The sequence below is a fragment of the Hyalella azteca genome, unplaced genomic scaffold, assembly GCF_000764305.2.
Source record: "Hyalella azteca isolate HAZT.00-mixed unplaced genomic scaffold, Hazt_2.0.2 contig15776, whole genome shotgun sequence".
Classification (NCBI taxonomy): domain Eukaryota; kingdom Metazoa; phylum Arthropoda; class Malacostraca; order Amphipoda; family Hyalellidae; genus Hyalella; species Hyalella azteca.
In genome coordinates, this window is record NW_025945615.1 from 587,305 (window position 1) to 601,593 (window position 14,289).

At 38.8% G+C, this 14,289-nt stretch overlaps 3 non-coding genes across 3 annotated transcripts; 2 read left to right on the forward strand and 1 right to left on the reverse strand.

Annotated features, from left to right (window-relative positions):
- The first annotated feature begins 4,746 nt into the window (after nt 1–4,746).
- On the forward strand, nt 4,747–4,820 carry Trnai-aau. The gene has a single exon. It is a non-coding gene; the product is annotated as a tRNA-Ile (tRNA).
- A 6,854-nt stretch (nt 4,821–11,674) lies between these two features.
- Trnay-gua lies at nt 11,675–11,760 on the reverse strand. The gene is given in 2 exon segments: nt 11,675–11,710; nt 11,724–11,760. It is a non-coding gene; the product is annotated as a tRNA-Tyr (tRNA).
- A 1,484-nt stretch (nt 11,761–13,244) lies between these two features.
- Nucleotides 13,245–13,318, forward strand: Trnai-aau. The gene has a single exon. It is a non-coding gene; the product is annotated as a tRNA-Ile (tRNA).
- Nucleotides 13,319–14,289: the final 971 nt, after the last annotated feature.

Below are 14,289 nucleotides of genomic sequence, written 5' to 3' on the forward strand. Positions count from 1 at the left end.
CCGAGGACACGAACAGACCGAGGACACGAACAGACCGAGGACACGAACAGACCGAGGACACGAACAGACCGAGGACAAGAACAGACCGAGGACACGAACAGACCGAGGACACGAACAGACCGAGGACAAGAACAGACCGAGGACACGAACAGACCGAGGACACGAACAGACCGAGGACATGAAGCGGCCGAGGACAAGAACAGACCGAGCTCACGAACAGACCGAGGACACGAACAGACCGAGGACAAGAACAGACCGAGGACACGAACAGACCGAGGACAGGAACAGACCGAGGACACGAACAGACCGAGGACACGACCAGACCGAGGACACGAACAGACCGAGGAGAAGATCAGATCTAAATACCATTGACACAAAGTTTATAGGATACCAATGTAAATAATATTTTATTGTACGTCCTCAATTAAACATAATACAAAAGAGACTGCAGGCATCACGAGTACCCGTAACCTGGTCATGAAACATGCAGGCAACCCGCTTGGGTGAGGCTGAAATTTTCTCGTCAGAATGATTGAGTATCCCTCTTATTTAGGTTGTGATGTCTTCTTTTGGAATCTGCATCTTGAGAGGTTTATATCTACCACGTCTTGGCTGCAAAAGAACTCCCCTCTTCCTCCCCTCAACGACCTACCCTCTTCCTCCCCTCCAGAGACCTACCCTCTTCCTCCCCTCAACGACCTACCCTCTTCCTCCCCTCAAGCGACCTACCCTCTTCATCCCCTCCATTCACCTACAATCATCCAAGACGCAAGTCTCACTCCTTCAAGTCCCTCATTCCGAGGGCAAACAAGGGTCCCGGTAACGAGCCGACAACATTATTACATGCGACGCCCCTTAGTAGAACACTTAAGTACTTATAAGGTTTGAACAAGAAATAATGTTCCTTATCAGCGAACAGAAGGGTCCGAGCCTCCAGTTTTGAATTAGATACTTATAAAGGTTGAAATATAAAATTAACTTATTAGTCAAAAATGAACAGATGAACAATTTATTTAGCACAATTGAATGCGAAGAAACGTAGTGCGGTCGAATATAAGAAGGACGAAATAGTGAATATTATTTGGGAAATTGGCTATGATGAGGAAAAGGAAATAACTGATCCTGACGAAGTTTATACACCTGATTCTAAGAGGAATCCAACAAAGTGGATTCCAGACGATATTCAATTATTCTTTGAAATATTCCAAAAATATGAATTAAAGTATAATGTTTTCCATGATGGTTACTCCAACAAAATGAAGAGAGAAACGAGTATTTTGAAACGGAAAGAAGACCTTATTAGTTAGGGTTTAGTTGTTCCCGACGCTGTATTTTTAAGGGCTAGAATATGGAGTATAAAAAAGACGTACAGACTCGAGTTGTTGAAGGTGATCACACTATCCATCTTCACACACCTCACTCGACGGCTTCTACGACTCACTGGCGGGCGCGAACGAGAAGATAGCGGCACCTTATACTCTCCTCGTGTGTACAGGCTTACTAGCCGGATAGTAGCCTCCCCACCAAGCGACCGACACTAGCCAGATTTACTAGCCGTCTGCACTATCCCTGTGTACAAGCACCTATAAAGATCTCCCCAAACCCCTCTATACTCTTTGGGTTGATAAGAATATCTTCAGTAGATCAGCTCACCGAAGCGAATCTAAAATGCGTATATATACGGGGCCTTGATGAGTCATTGTGGATCGTTAACTTACGTGCCTATCGTGCCCGGAGTTGCAAAGTGTTCGCCCGTAGATTTGTTAAAGATTATTTGTATGTCTCGGATGGCCTATGCAAAATTTTTTAAACGCGATTTTAAGAACTATCGCATAGACGAATACGATTCGCGATGGGAGCTTCGACTTGTTTCGAGAATGACTCCCTTTTCGTTTTATCAATAAATATCGATTAACTCTACCTGTTTTTCGTCTTACTACCAATCTATTAGAAGCGCCGGCCTCGATAATAAATAAAATTCTCTTTAAAAACTCCCACCGAGGTGTCTTGATCGCTCAAAGAGTTTAATTGAACCACATTACCAGTTTTCTTTCATAATTAATCATTTCATCAGGTTTGTGAGTTACAGATTGGAATCTAATTAATGTAAATGTTGAAAGTACAAATATCAAAACGAACGAAAAAAAACAGCCCTATACATCACGTATATATCAGCTACATGAGTGCTACAGCAAGAGAATATTGCGAATATTGCAAATATTGCAAAAAAATTGCGAATATTATTTGCCATTGAAGAATGCTTGCTCACGTAATAAATAGGATCATTAATAGTTTGAAAGTTAAATATGGAGGAGCATAACGTGTTAATAGGCAAGTAGGAATGCATAATGAGACTTGCTGTTGCGCGGTCAAGTAGGAAGTAGCTAGGAGCTTGCATATTGAGTTTGCTCCTACACGCTCAAGTAAGGAAGTAAGAGTATGCAATAATAAGGGGCAAGAGGTGCAAGTTTGAGCGACAGGAAGAGGGTTAATGAGGGCAAGTTTGCTCGGCCTCGGCGGTTAATGTTGTTAGGCCGTGCACGGAGGCGTGCGCACGAAGAGGCCGAGGACACGAACAGACCGATCGAGGACACGAACAGACCGAGGATACGAACAGACCGAGGATACGAACAGACCGAGGACACGAACAGACCGAGGACACGAACAGACCGAGGACACGAACAGACCGAGGACACGAACAGACCGAGGACACGAGCAGACCGAGGACACAAACAGACCGAGGACACAAACAGACCGAGGACATGAGCAGACCGAGGACACGAACAGACCGAGGAGAAGATCAGATCTAAATACCATTGACACAAAGTTTATAGGATACCAATGTAAATAATATTTTATTGTACGTCCTCAATTAAACATAATACAAAAGAGACTGCAGGCATCACGAGTACCCGTAACCTGGTCATGAAACATGCAGGCAACCCGCTTGGGTGAGGCTGAAATTTTCTCGTCAGAATGATTGAGTATCCCTCTTATTTAGGTTGTGATGTCTTCTTTTGGAATCTGCATCTTGAGAGGTTTATATCTACCACGTCTTGGCTGCAAAAGAACAACCCTCTTCCTCCCCTCAACGACCTACCCTCTTCCTCCCCTCAAGAGACCTACCCTCTTCCTCCCCTCAACGACCTACCCTCTTCCTCCCCTCCAGAGAACTACCCTCTTCCTCCCCTCAACGACCTACCCTCTTCCTCCCCCTCAAGAGACCTACCCTCTTCCTCCCCTCAAGAGACCTACCCTCTTCCTCCCCTCTAGAGACCTACCCTCTTCCTCCCCTCCAGCGACCTACCCTCTTCCTCCCCTCAAACGATCTACCCTCTTCCTCCCCTCCACTCACCTACCCTCATCCAAGACGCAAGTCTCACTCCTTCAAGTCCCTCATTCCGAGGGCAAACAAGGGTCCCGGTAACGAGCCGACAACATTATTACATGCGACGCCCCTTAGTAGAACACTTAAGTACTTATAAGGTTTGAACAAGAAATAATGTTCCTTATCAGCGAACAGAAGGGTCCGAGCCTCCAGTTTTGAATTAGATACTTATAAAGGTTGAAATATAAAATTAACTTATTAGTCAAAAATGAACAGATGAACAATTTATTTAGCACAATTGAATGCGAAGAAACGTAGTGCGGTCGAATATAAGAAGGACGAAATAGTGAATATTATTTGGGAAATTGGCTATGATGAGGAAAAGGAAATAACTGATCCTGACGAAGTTTATACACCTGAAAAAAGTGCATGCAATTATATTCTTATTTCGCATCCGCTTTCGCAAGGGGCAATTAAAAGTTTTACGGAACTATCAGGTTTATATAGAGTTTCGCTATTTTATAGACGGAGTACAAAAAGCATCTCAATTTAAAATACATTTTTTCAGTCATAATGACATAGAATAATTAGAGTTAGGGTTGACAAATATTAATATAACAAATATAGCCTTTAATAAGACAAGATAATAAGATATGACCGGCATAATCCGATGGTATATTCGCTATAGCACATACGTGGAACAAATTCTACGCGCGTGGCTTCCGAACAATTTTTTTTGTTATATAACTAGGAAAAATGTCAATCTGATCATAACACTCAGAATAACTCAAAGAATAAATAATGTACTTATTTTTTAATTAAATCAGGCGGTATAATTATTTCAGGTATGAAACGCTATACTCTATATATCGCACACGTGTACATATTACACGAGTGTGTACGCAATACGCGAGTGTGTACGTATTACGCGAGTGTGTACGTATTACGCGAGTGTGTACGCAATACGCGAGTGTGTACGTATTACTCGAGTATGTACGTATCACGCGAGANGGAAGTGGTTCGATTCGATTTTCGATTGAATTTTCAAATTGAATTTTAGTTAATACAAAATTGAAAAATCAATTTTCAAATTGAATTTAAAGTATAGACAAAACTGCAATTGTTTTCTACAAGAATAATATCTTTTCTGAATAAACGTGTATTTAAGCTGCTTCATAATAGAGCAACCAAACGCATGTATTATAATGCAGAAAATATTCTTCTGAATAATGAATACATGAATGAATGAATAAAATAATGCACTTCTGACCGGAATCACGCAATATCATGGAATTCATAGCAAATAATTCAGGAGAGAAATTGCTCACCAATGATTCAGAACGCAAGCTTAGGTAATTTTCATCGGCATTTGGAAACTTGACTCAGGATAAAAAGTTTCTCAGCTTAGCTTCAGGCATGGCCGGTTAGCTCAGTTGGTTAGAGCGCCGTGCTAATAACGCGGATGTCGTGGGTTCGATCCCCATACTGGCCAAACCTTTTCAACCCGATGCAGAGGCTTTATTTCTAGAATTATTCATTTCAATAATACGATTCTACTACTTCGAGTAATTATAAAAATAAAGTAAAGTTATTGAATAACATATTTATTGTAATTTAATTATTAAAATTCAGTGCCTGTAAAATCTCCAGGGAAATGCTATATGTTCATCTGAATGACAGATTTGCTGAGCTATTTTTACGGCTTAACAATCAAAGCATGAATATTGAATATGAGACATGTAACTAAAAGTTAGTATTAGTAAGACAGTAGTTAGTAACTTAAGCCATACACGCAGCCTTCGTCGCTTTTAACCCAGACGAGAAAATATCGATCACAATAAACTACCGGGAAAACCTGTTGATCTCGATTGATTGATTATTCGCCATTTTAGATAATTAATCTATCGGATTCGATAAAATTCACAACAATATAGGAAATTTTTGTACATCTAGCTTTTTATTTATTTAGTATTATCTATTGCAGAAGAATTAAAACAACTACACCGACCAATGTATTTTAAAGGGAAAAACTTGTTGATCTCGATTATTTTCATTGAACTAGATTATTTCCTTTGATTCTTGATCACGATTCTCTCATTGATCGTTGATCTCGATTATTTTCATTGATCGTTGATCTCGATTATTTTCATTGATCGTTGATCTCGAGACTGTAAAGAACTTTTGTAGATCACACGGCAAGATGGCGCCTTTCTTTCAATACTCGGCGGGGCTCGCGCCTTTGTTCCTGAGACGCGCGCCTGTAAACATGCTTGTTTGTTTCGGGTGCCGCCGACACTTGGGGAAATGAATGTGTCATAATGTCCGAATAGTGGCACACTTCTTGCATATAGCACTGATACGTATTTCAGCCGGGAAACACTTGGTCAAGATGACGCACATAAGAGCAATAAGTATGTCATAATTTAGACAAATTATCACTTGTAGCTCTGAGTGAGGTCGCCTTTGACGCGCCAAAAATAATTGCCCCCAACATCACATATGGAAATAAGTGGGACTATGTCCAAAAAGCGATGCACGCTCTAGTTTTTATGAGTGCATGATATTAATTCTCACAGGTTATTAAATGACCAATTATTGATTTACACTAGCTTAGATTTCTGAGATCTGATAGCTGCACCGAGGAAATGAAATGCTTCATAATTTATATAATAAAATAAATTTCTAATTCATACATTTTATGTACACTAACCTACATTTATGAAATCTGATAGCTGCTAAATTTAATGCTTAATAATTTATAAATAAAAACATTTTCTAATCTATACATTTTACGAAGTAAATACCACCATTGGAATTGTGGTACTTATGCCATTACTAACATAATTCACTAATATAGTTTTCTAATTTTATAATAATAGTGTAATATTACAATATTATAATTAGTAAAATATATTAGTATAATGTTATTAACTAATATCATTCAGTATTGCACCTAAATGATAGTGGAAAATAAACAAACTAATTTCGAATTTCCACCGTTAAAACTTGAATAAAAAACCAACTGTCGGCAAACAAATTTTTCCAGCAATTCTAATTTTATTTATTTTACTAAAATTGTATGAACCGTAATTACAATTGGGGTTCAATTTTACATTTTAAAGTTCCATGATCACAGTAACTCGACGAAACCAGCTGCTGGATCAACAATTGAGCTGCTGGATAATCAATTCAGCTGCTGGATCAACAATCCAGCTGCTGGATCATCAATCCAGCTGCTGGATCAACAATCCAGCTGCTGGATCAATTCAGCTGCTGGATCAACAATCCAGCTGCTGGATCATCAATCCAGCTGCTGGATCAACAATTCAGCTGCTGGATCAACAATTCAGCTGCTGGATCAACAATCCAGCTGCTGGATCATCAATCCAGCTGCTAGATCATCAATCCAGCTGCTGGATCATCAATCCAGCTGCTGGATCATCAATTTAGCTGCTGGATCATCAATCCAGTACAAATTTAATATTCTGACATCGTATAGTCACTGTATAGAGCCAGCGCAGCACCGCCCCATGCCTGTTAGCGCTAACAGAGAGCGAGATTGCTTTCCGATTACAGCCGCGGACATTCCTGTTAGTTACTGTTCCCTCACTGGCTTCCCTCTGTTCCCTCACTGGCTTCCCTCTGTTCCCTCACTGGCTTCCCTCTGTTCCCTCACTGGCTTCCCTCTGTTCCCTCACTGACTTCCCTCTGTTCCATGGAATATCTTACCTGTTCTAATGCGGAAAAACCGTGGCAAAATTTTCTATTCCCATCGCTTTTGGTGCTCATTTCTCGCCAGTTTTCCACAAAACAAATGACCGTCACTCAAAACATCGCTGCACTGAGGCACCAAATGTATACTATCCTTCATGTAATTTTCTAAGATAAGAATAAAAAGGACTTAATTTGTCCTGACCATATTGAAATATTTGTATTAAAAGCAACCGCAGCTGTACACAGCAGCAGCAGTGGCAGCAGATGTATATGCAGCAGCAGCAACATCTGTACACAGCAGCAGCAGTGGCAGCAGATGCATATACAGCAGCAACAGCTGCACACAGCAGCAGCAGTGGCAGCAAATGTATATACAGCAGCAGCAGCAACAGCTCTACACAGCAGCAGCAGCAGCAGCAGCAGCATCAGTAGATGTATATACAGCTGCAGGTCACAAGGCAGCTCGTTTGCAGACGTAACCTGGTTTGCTGGCGCTGCCAGCGACGCGAGTGAAGGGGGGGAGGGAGGGGAGGAATGGGGGAGTGAAGTGGATTTGAAGAGGGAACCCGACCTACGGAATGGGAAAGGTGGAAAGGATACAGTGTGAAGTTGAAATGGAGAAAACTTGAATAGAATAGCGTGACCCTTCGATGGTCACGCTATAACATGTGGAATAGCGTGACCCTTCGGGTAAAGTTTGGGGTGAGGTCATGTGATGGTGATGCATGGGTGAGGTCATGTGATGGTAATGAATGGGTGAGGTCATGTGATGGTGATGAATGGGTGAGGTCATGTGATGGGTGATGCATGGGTGAGGTTATATGTGATGGTGATGCATGGTTGAGGTCATGTGATGGTGATGCATGGGTGAGGTCATGTGGTGGGTGATGCATGGGTGAGGTCATGTGATGGGTGATGCATGGGTGAGGTCATGTGATGGTGATGCATGGGTGAGGTCATGTGATGGGTGATGCATGGGTGATGTCATGTGATGGTGATGCATGGATGAGGTCATGTGATGGTGATGCATGGGTGAGGTCATGTGATGGTGATGCATGGGTGTGGTTAATCAATTGTTAAAAAATGGTAATGATTAATTTAAAAAATTTAAATCGGAAAGATCAGTGATATTGATTGTGCAGTTATGCATTCATGTCTGGCGTTCATTTTTCACAATATTTTCCAGAAACTAGCGATGTAAGAGTCAGTGCATTTTTAAACTAAAATTCACATCACGAATAGGTATTGTTTTCGGAAAGATATTTGTGCCAGAAAATGTCTGTTCTCTGAAGAGAAGCCAGAGAAATCGATCCCACTTTCATTAGAAAGTTCGGAGAAACTTTTCTTTGTCTTTCTGGCTGAAGTTTCTTTGCCTCTATGGTCTGTAAAATGTAGTTTCAATGCGCAAAGGAAATTGATTTTTCAAATTAGGACATTTTTGTTCCCCTCATGGTGCATTATACATTTTTAGGTCATAATAATAACCATCCACGGATTTTAATTATTACTTTAATCAAAATTTATTATTTAAAAATCTCCATCGACACTTACTGAGTTGTAAAATAGTGTAAATAATAATTCTTGTACCAAAATATTCTTGAAAAAAACGGTTAATTCGGCCTGGTTAGAGTAACGTCAATTACCCTACATAAAATAAATAGTAATACAATTTTAACTTGAACAATTTTCATTAGAATTAGCCGATCAATGGAAATTAACTTCCACAAACTAACTTGATGAACACAATTGAAGCGTTTCGCGTGTTTGGCTTGGATTTAATTTTGAAAACTTCCATGGGCAAGACATATATTACTTCATTATTACATATACGTGGTAGCTTCAACTTATTACTTCATTAAAATATACTACTTCGTTAAAACCATGTAGCCATGAGAAGATCAGCACTCAATAATGAACGCCACAGACTATTTTAATATCGTTTTCGACGTCACCGTCTGTCACACTCTCATTATCAACGTTACGTTTTTAATCACTATCAACGTCATCGTCAGTACCACTATCATTAATGTTGTCACGTTATCAATCACAATCACTATCGACGTCACTGTCTAAGAACTTTCTCACCATCGATGTAGGTTGAGGGGTGCCATTCTCCCCTCGTTTGTACGCCGCAAGTTTCCTTCCCTTGCAAATCCCGGTTCCAATTTCCGTCTTTGACAAAGAGGGGAACTTGTCTCGATTTTGCGTCTTTGATTTTCCCTTCACCGAGGGAAGCCCAAGTTTTGCCTCAGGCATCGCGGAGGCTCTGATGGCGATAAGAAGACGTCAATTACGATGCCATAATACGCAGCTAGAGTGACGCACCAATATCTTATTATTGTTCAAAATGACATAATACGCGGCCAGAGTGACGCACCATATCTTATGATTGTTCAAAGTGACATAATACGCGGTCAGAGTGACGCACCAATATCTTATGATTGTTCAAATGACGTAATACGCGTCCAGAGTGACGCACCAATATCTTATAATTGTTCAAAATGACGTAATACGCGTCCAGAGTGACGCACCAATATCTTATGATTGTTCAAAATGACGTAATACGCGTCCAGAGTGACGCGCCAATATCTCATGATTGTTCAAAATGACGTAATACGCGTCCAGAGTGACGCGCCAGTATCTCATGATAGTTCAAAATGACGTAATACGAGGCCAGAGTGACACATTATTGTCATATGATTTTCAAAAATAGCATAATACGCAGGTCGCGTTACTAGCCATAATACGTGGCAAGAGTGACGCACGTAGTACCATGCAACTACGATTAATTGTAATAACATAATACGCAGCCTGAATCGCCATGCATACGCTTCAATCAATGACTTTTCGTTAATTTACGAATCAAATTTGACGCTCAAATACTTCAGCGGCAATTACGATACTGATGAAATACTATTTATAAGTTCATTTTATATATTTTAACTGATTTGACTGTCACATAAACTTGACTAAGCCAATAAAATCAAGAGCATAGGCAATGCACCAATATCTTATGATTGTTCAAAATGACATAATACGCGGCTAGAGTGAGGCACCAATATCATATGATGGTTCTAAAGGACATAATACGCGGCTAGAGTGACGCACCAATATCTTATGATTCTTCAAAATGACAATACGCAGCCAGAGTGACGCACCAATATCTTATGATTGTTCAAAAGGACATAATACGCAGCTAGAGCGAGGCACGAATATCTTATGTTATTCAAAAGGACATAATACGCAGCCAGAGTGACGCATCAATATCTTATGATTGTTCAAAAGGACATAATACGCGGCTAGAGTGAGGCACCAATATCTTATGATGGTTCTAAAGGACATAATACGCAGCCAGAGTGACGCACCAATATCTTATGATGGTTCTAAAGGACATAATACGCAGCCAGAGTGACGCACCAATATCTTATGATTGTTCAAAAGGACATAATACGCAGCTAGAGTGAGGCACCAATATCTTATGATTGTTCAAAATGACATAATACGCAGTCAGAGTGACGCACCAATATCTTATGATTGTTAGAAATGACATAATACGCGGCCAGAGTAACGCACCATTATCTTATGATGGTTCTAAAGGTCATTATATGCAGCTAGAGTGACGCACCAATATCTTGTTATCGTTCAAAATGACATAATACGCGGCCAGAGTCGCCATGACGCACCAATCAATGACTTAACGATAATTTACGAACGCAGATTAGTAAGAAAGGTGAAAGATTTGACGCTCAAATACTTCACCGGCAATTACGATACGGATGAAATACTATTTATAAGTTCATTTTATATATTTTCACGCGAGAGTGTACGTATCACGCGAGAGTGTACGTATTACGCGAGTGTGCACGTATTACGCGAGTGTACACGTAGTATGCAATTGTTTCACGTAGAAAGCATTCGCGTACGGAATACGCAAGAGTTTTGCCACGGCGCTGTGCACGCACAACACAAATAGTCGCAATACGCACGCACTGCGTTAGCATAATACGCACGCACTGCGTTAACATAATACGCACGCACTGCGTTAACATAATACGCACGTAATTCTCGCGGGAGCGGCGGCCATCAGGAATCGTGGGAACATTCCCACATGTCGGGCGTGGGCATGACGAATGCTCTATAACTTCATAATAACACATAATAACACATAATAACAACACATAATAGTAACACATACTAACACATAATAACACATAATAATAACACGCAATAGTAACACATAATAGTAACACATAATAACACATAATAACAACACATACTAGTAACACATAACAAAACATAATAATAACACAAAATAATAACCCATATTAATAACACAAAATAAGTTAATAATAACGCGTATGAACAGCTGGTGAAATAAGTTTTTTTTTGTTTTGGATTATAGTTTGTGTGATATTGTATTGAATGTATAATTCAGGTTTCAATATATATTCTGCGTATAATTCAGGTTTGAACACAGCACCAACACAACATAAAAAAAACTATTCGAAATATCCTCGCACCCTTAAATCTTCTAAATTTATTTTAGAAGTATGTCTTTCAATTTTATACAAACTTAAAACTTAAGTGGTTCTTATTAATAAAGGAGTAAAGGATCCCGGAGTAAAACATGTTTCCTTCGAACCGGATTTGAACCAGTGACCTATGGATAGCTGCTATTCCTCTACAGTCCACCGCTCTACCAACTGAGCTATCGAAGGAATATTGACCGAAAGATTATTTTAAGTATTATGTAAATTTTATGGTTGAGGAGTATGATTGGTTACATGTTTAATGTATTCCAATTTCATTCATTATTTTCATATAAAAATGGAATGGTATATAAAAACGTGCATGGATTCTAAATAAATATTCATGAAATCATGATAAAGAGCGTGTTGTTTGATGTCTGTGAGTTATAAAATAAATATATACATTGTCTCTACTGAATAAATTCGCACGTAATTTCTTTGTACAATAATTTAAAATTCATTTTGATATCAGTTAGATAAATAATCAGTGTAGAATACATTAAATGACAGTATAATTTTAAGAAAACAAAGGAAATTTCGACGAGACTACAATATTTACTGGTGCTACTGTCAGTCCAATATGGCTGCCCGCCTCTCAGCCTCAAGTCCCCTTCACTCGAAGGGCTTAATTTGATTTCAATTATCCAGTCTCATATGAACCCTTGAACGGGGGGACAGGGCTTACGGGGAGGGTTCGGAAAGGGGTTGGGAATGGGGAAAGGATGGGAAAAGCGAGAAATGAAATCTAAATTGAATTAACTTTCGAGTTGGCGGCCGACACGATTGAAACATGGCAGTTATATGTTATATATTAATATTTTATGAAGTAATGAACAATTTGTTAGAGTTATAGTCGGAGCTGAGGTAAAATACAATTATTTAATTATAATTATAGATTATGCGGACAATTTAATATTATTCTCTTAAATTGCATCATTATTAAAAGTTTAGTTATTGTTTTTGTGCAAAAATTGTTGCTGGAACCACCAACACTCTGCAGTGAAAATATAATAGAATATAATTACATAATATATAATAATATATAATAAATATATGTAATAAAATATAATATAATGAAAATATGATATGAAAATATGCTTATAATAGGAAATTCAAGTTCGTTTCATCACTCCCATTGATGTTCAAACACAGCATAGAGGAAGTTTTACACGAGTATAAATAGAAGTGGTAAAAGATCAATGGTAAATACCTCACAAACTGGTAAATGTTCATTGAAGTGGTTCCTTTACGTCTTCACCGTGAAGCATTTGAAAAATTTAATTTAACCAAATCCGATTTTCAAATTGAATTTTAGTTAATACAAAATTGAAAAATCAATTTTCAAATTGAATTTAAAGTATAGACAAAACTGCAATTGTTTTCTACAAGAATAATATCTTTTCTGAATAAACGTGTATTTAAGCTGCTTCATAATAGAGCAACCAAACGCATGTATTATAATGCAGAAAATATTCTTCTGAATAATGAATACATGAATGAATGAATAAAATAATGCACTTCTGACCGGAATCACGCAATATCATGGAATTCATAGCAAATAATTCAGGAGAGAAATTGCTCACCAATGATTCAGAACGCAAGCTTAGGTAATTTTCATCGGCATTTGGAAACTTGACTCAGGATAAAAAGTTTCTCAGCTTAGCTTCAGGCATGGCCGGTTAGCTCAGTTGGTTAGAGCGCCGTGCTAATAACGCGGATGTCGTGGGTTCGATCCCCATACTGGCCAAACCTTTTCAACCCGATGCAGAGGCTTTATTTCTAGAATTATTCATTTCAATAATACGATTCTACTACTTCGAGTAATTATAAAAATAAAGTAAAGTTATTGAATAACATATTTATTGTAATTTAATTATTAAAATTCAGTGCCTGTAAAATCTCCAGGGAAATGCTATATGTTCATCTGAATGACAGATTTGCTGAGCTATTTTTACGGCTTAACAATCAAAGCATGAATATTGAATATGAGACATGTAACTAAAAGTTAGTATTAGTAAGACAGTAGTTAGTAACTTAAGCCATACACGCAGCCTTCGTCGCTTTTAACCCAGACGAGAAAATATCGATCACAATAAACTACCGGGAAAACCTGTTGATCTCGATTGATTGATTATTCGCCATTTTAGATAATTAATCTATCGGATTCGATAAAATTCACAACAATATAGGAAATTTTTGTACATCTAGCTTTTTATTTATTTAGTATTATCTATTGCAGAAGAATTAAAACAACTACACCGACCAATGTATTTTAAAGGGAAAAACTTGTTGATCTCGATTATTTTCATTGAACTAGATTATTTCCTTTGATTCTTGATCACGATTCTCTCATTGATCGTTGATCTCGATTATTTTCATTGATCGTTGATCTCGATTATTTTCATTGATCGTTGATCTCGAGACTGTAAAGAACTTTTGTAGATCACACGGCAAGATGGCGCCTTTCTTTCAATACTCGGCGGGGCTCGCGCCTTTGTTCCTGAGACGCGCGCCTGTAAACATGCTTGTTTGTTTAAGTTTGTGTGGGCGCGAATCGCGTTTACGTCGCGAGCAATGAACGCTGTTTGGCAGGACCAACTTTCTTGGGCATTCACATTGCCGAACTCGAGATGACTGGCGTCAAGAGGGCAAAAAACTTCAAGGCACAACTGCTGGAAGTGCTCAACTTCATCAACAACATGAAATGTTTGTAACAAA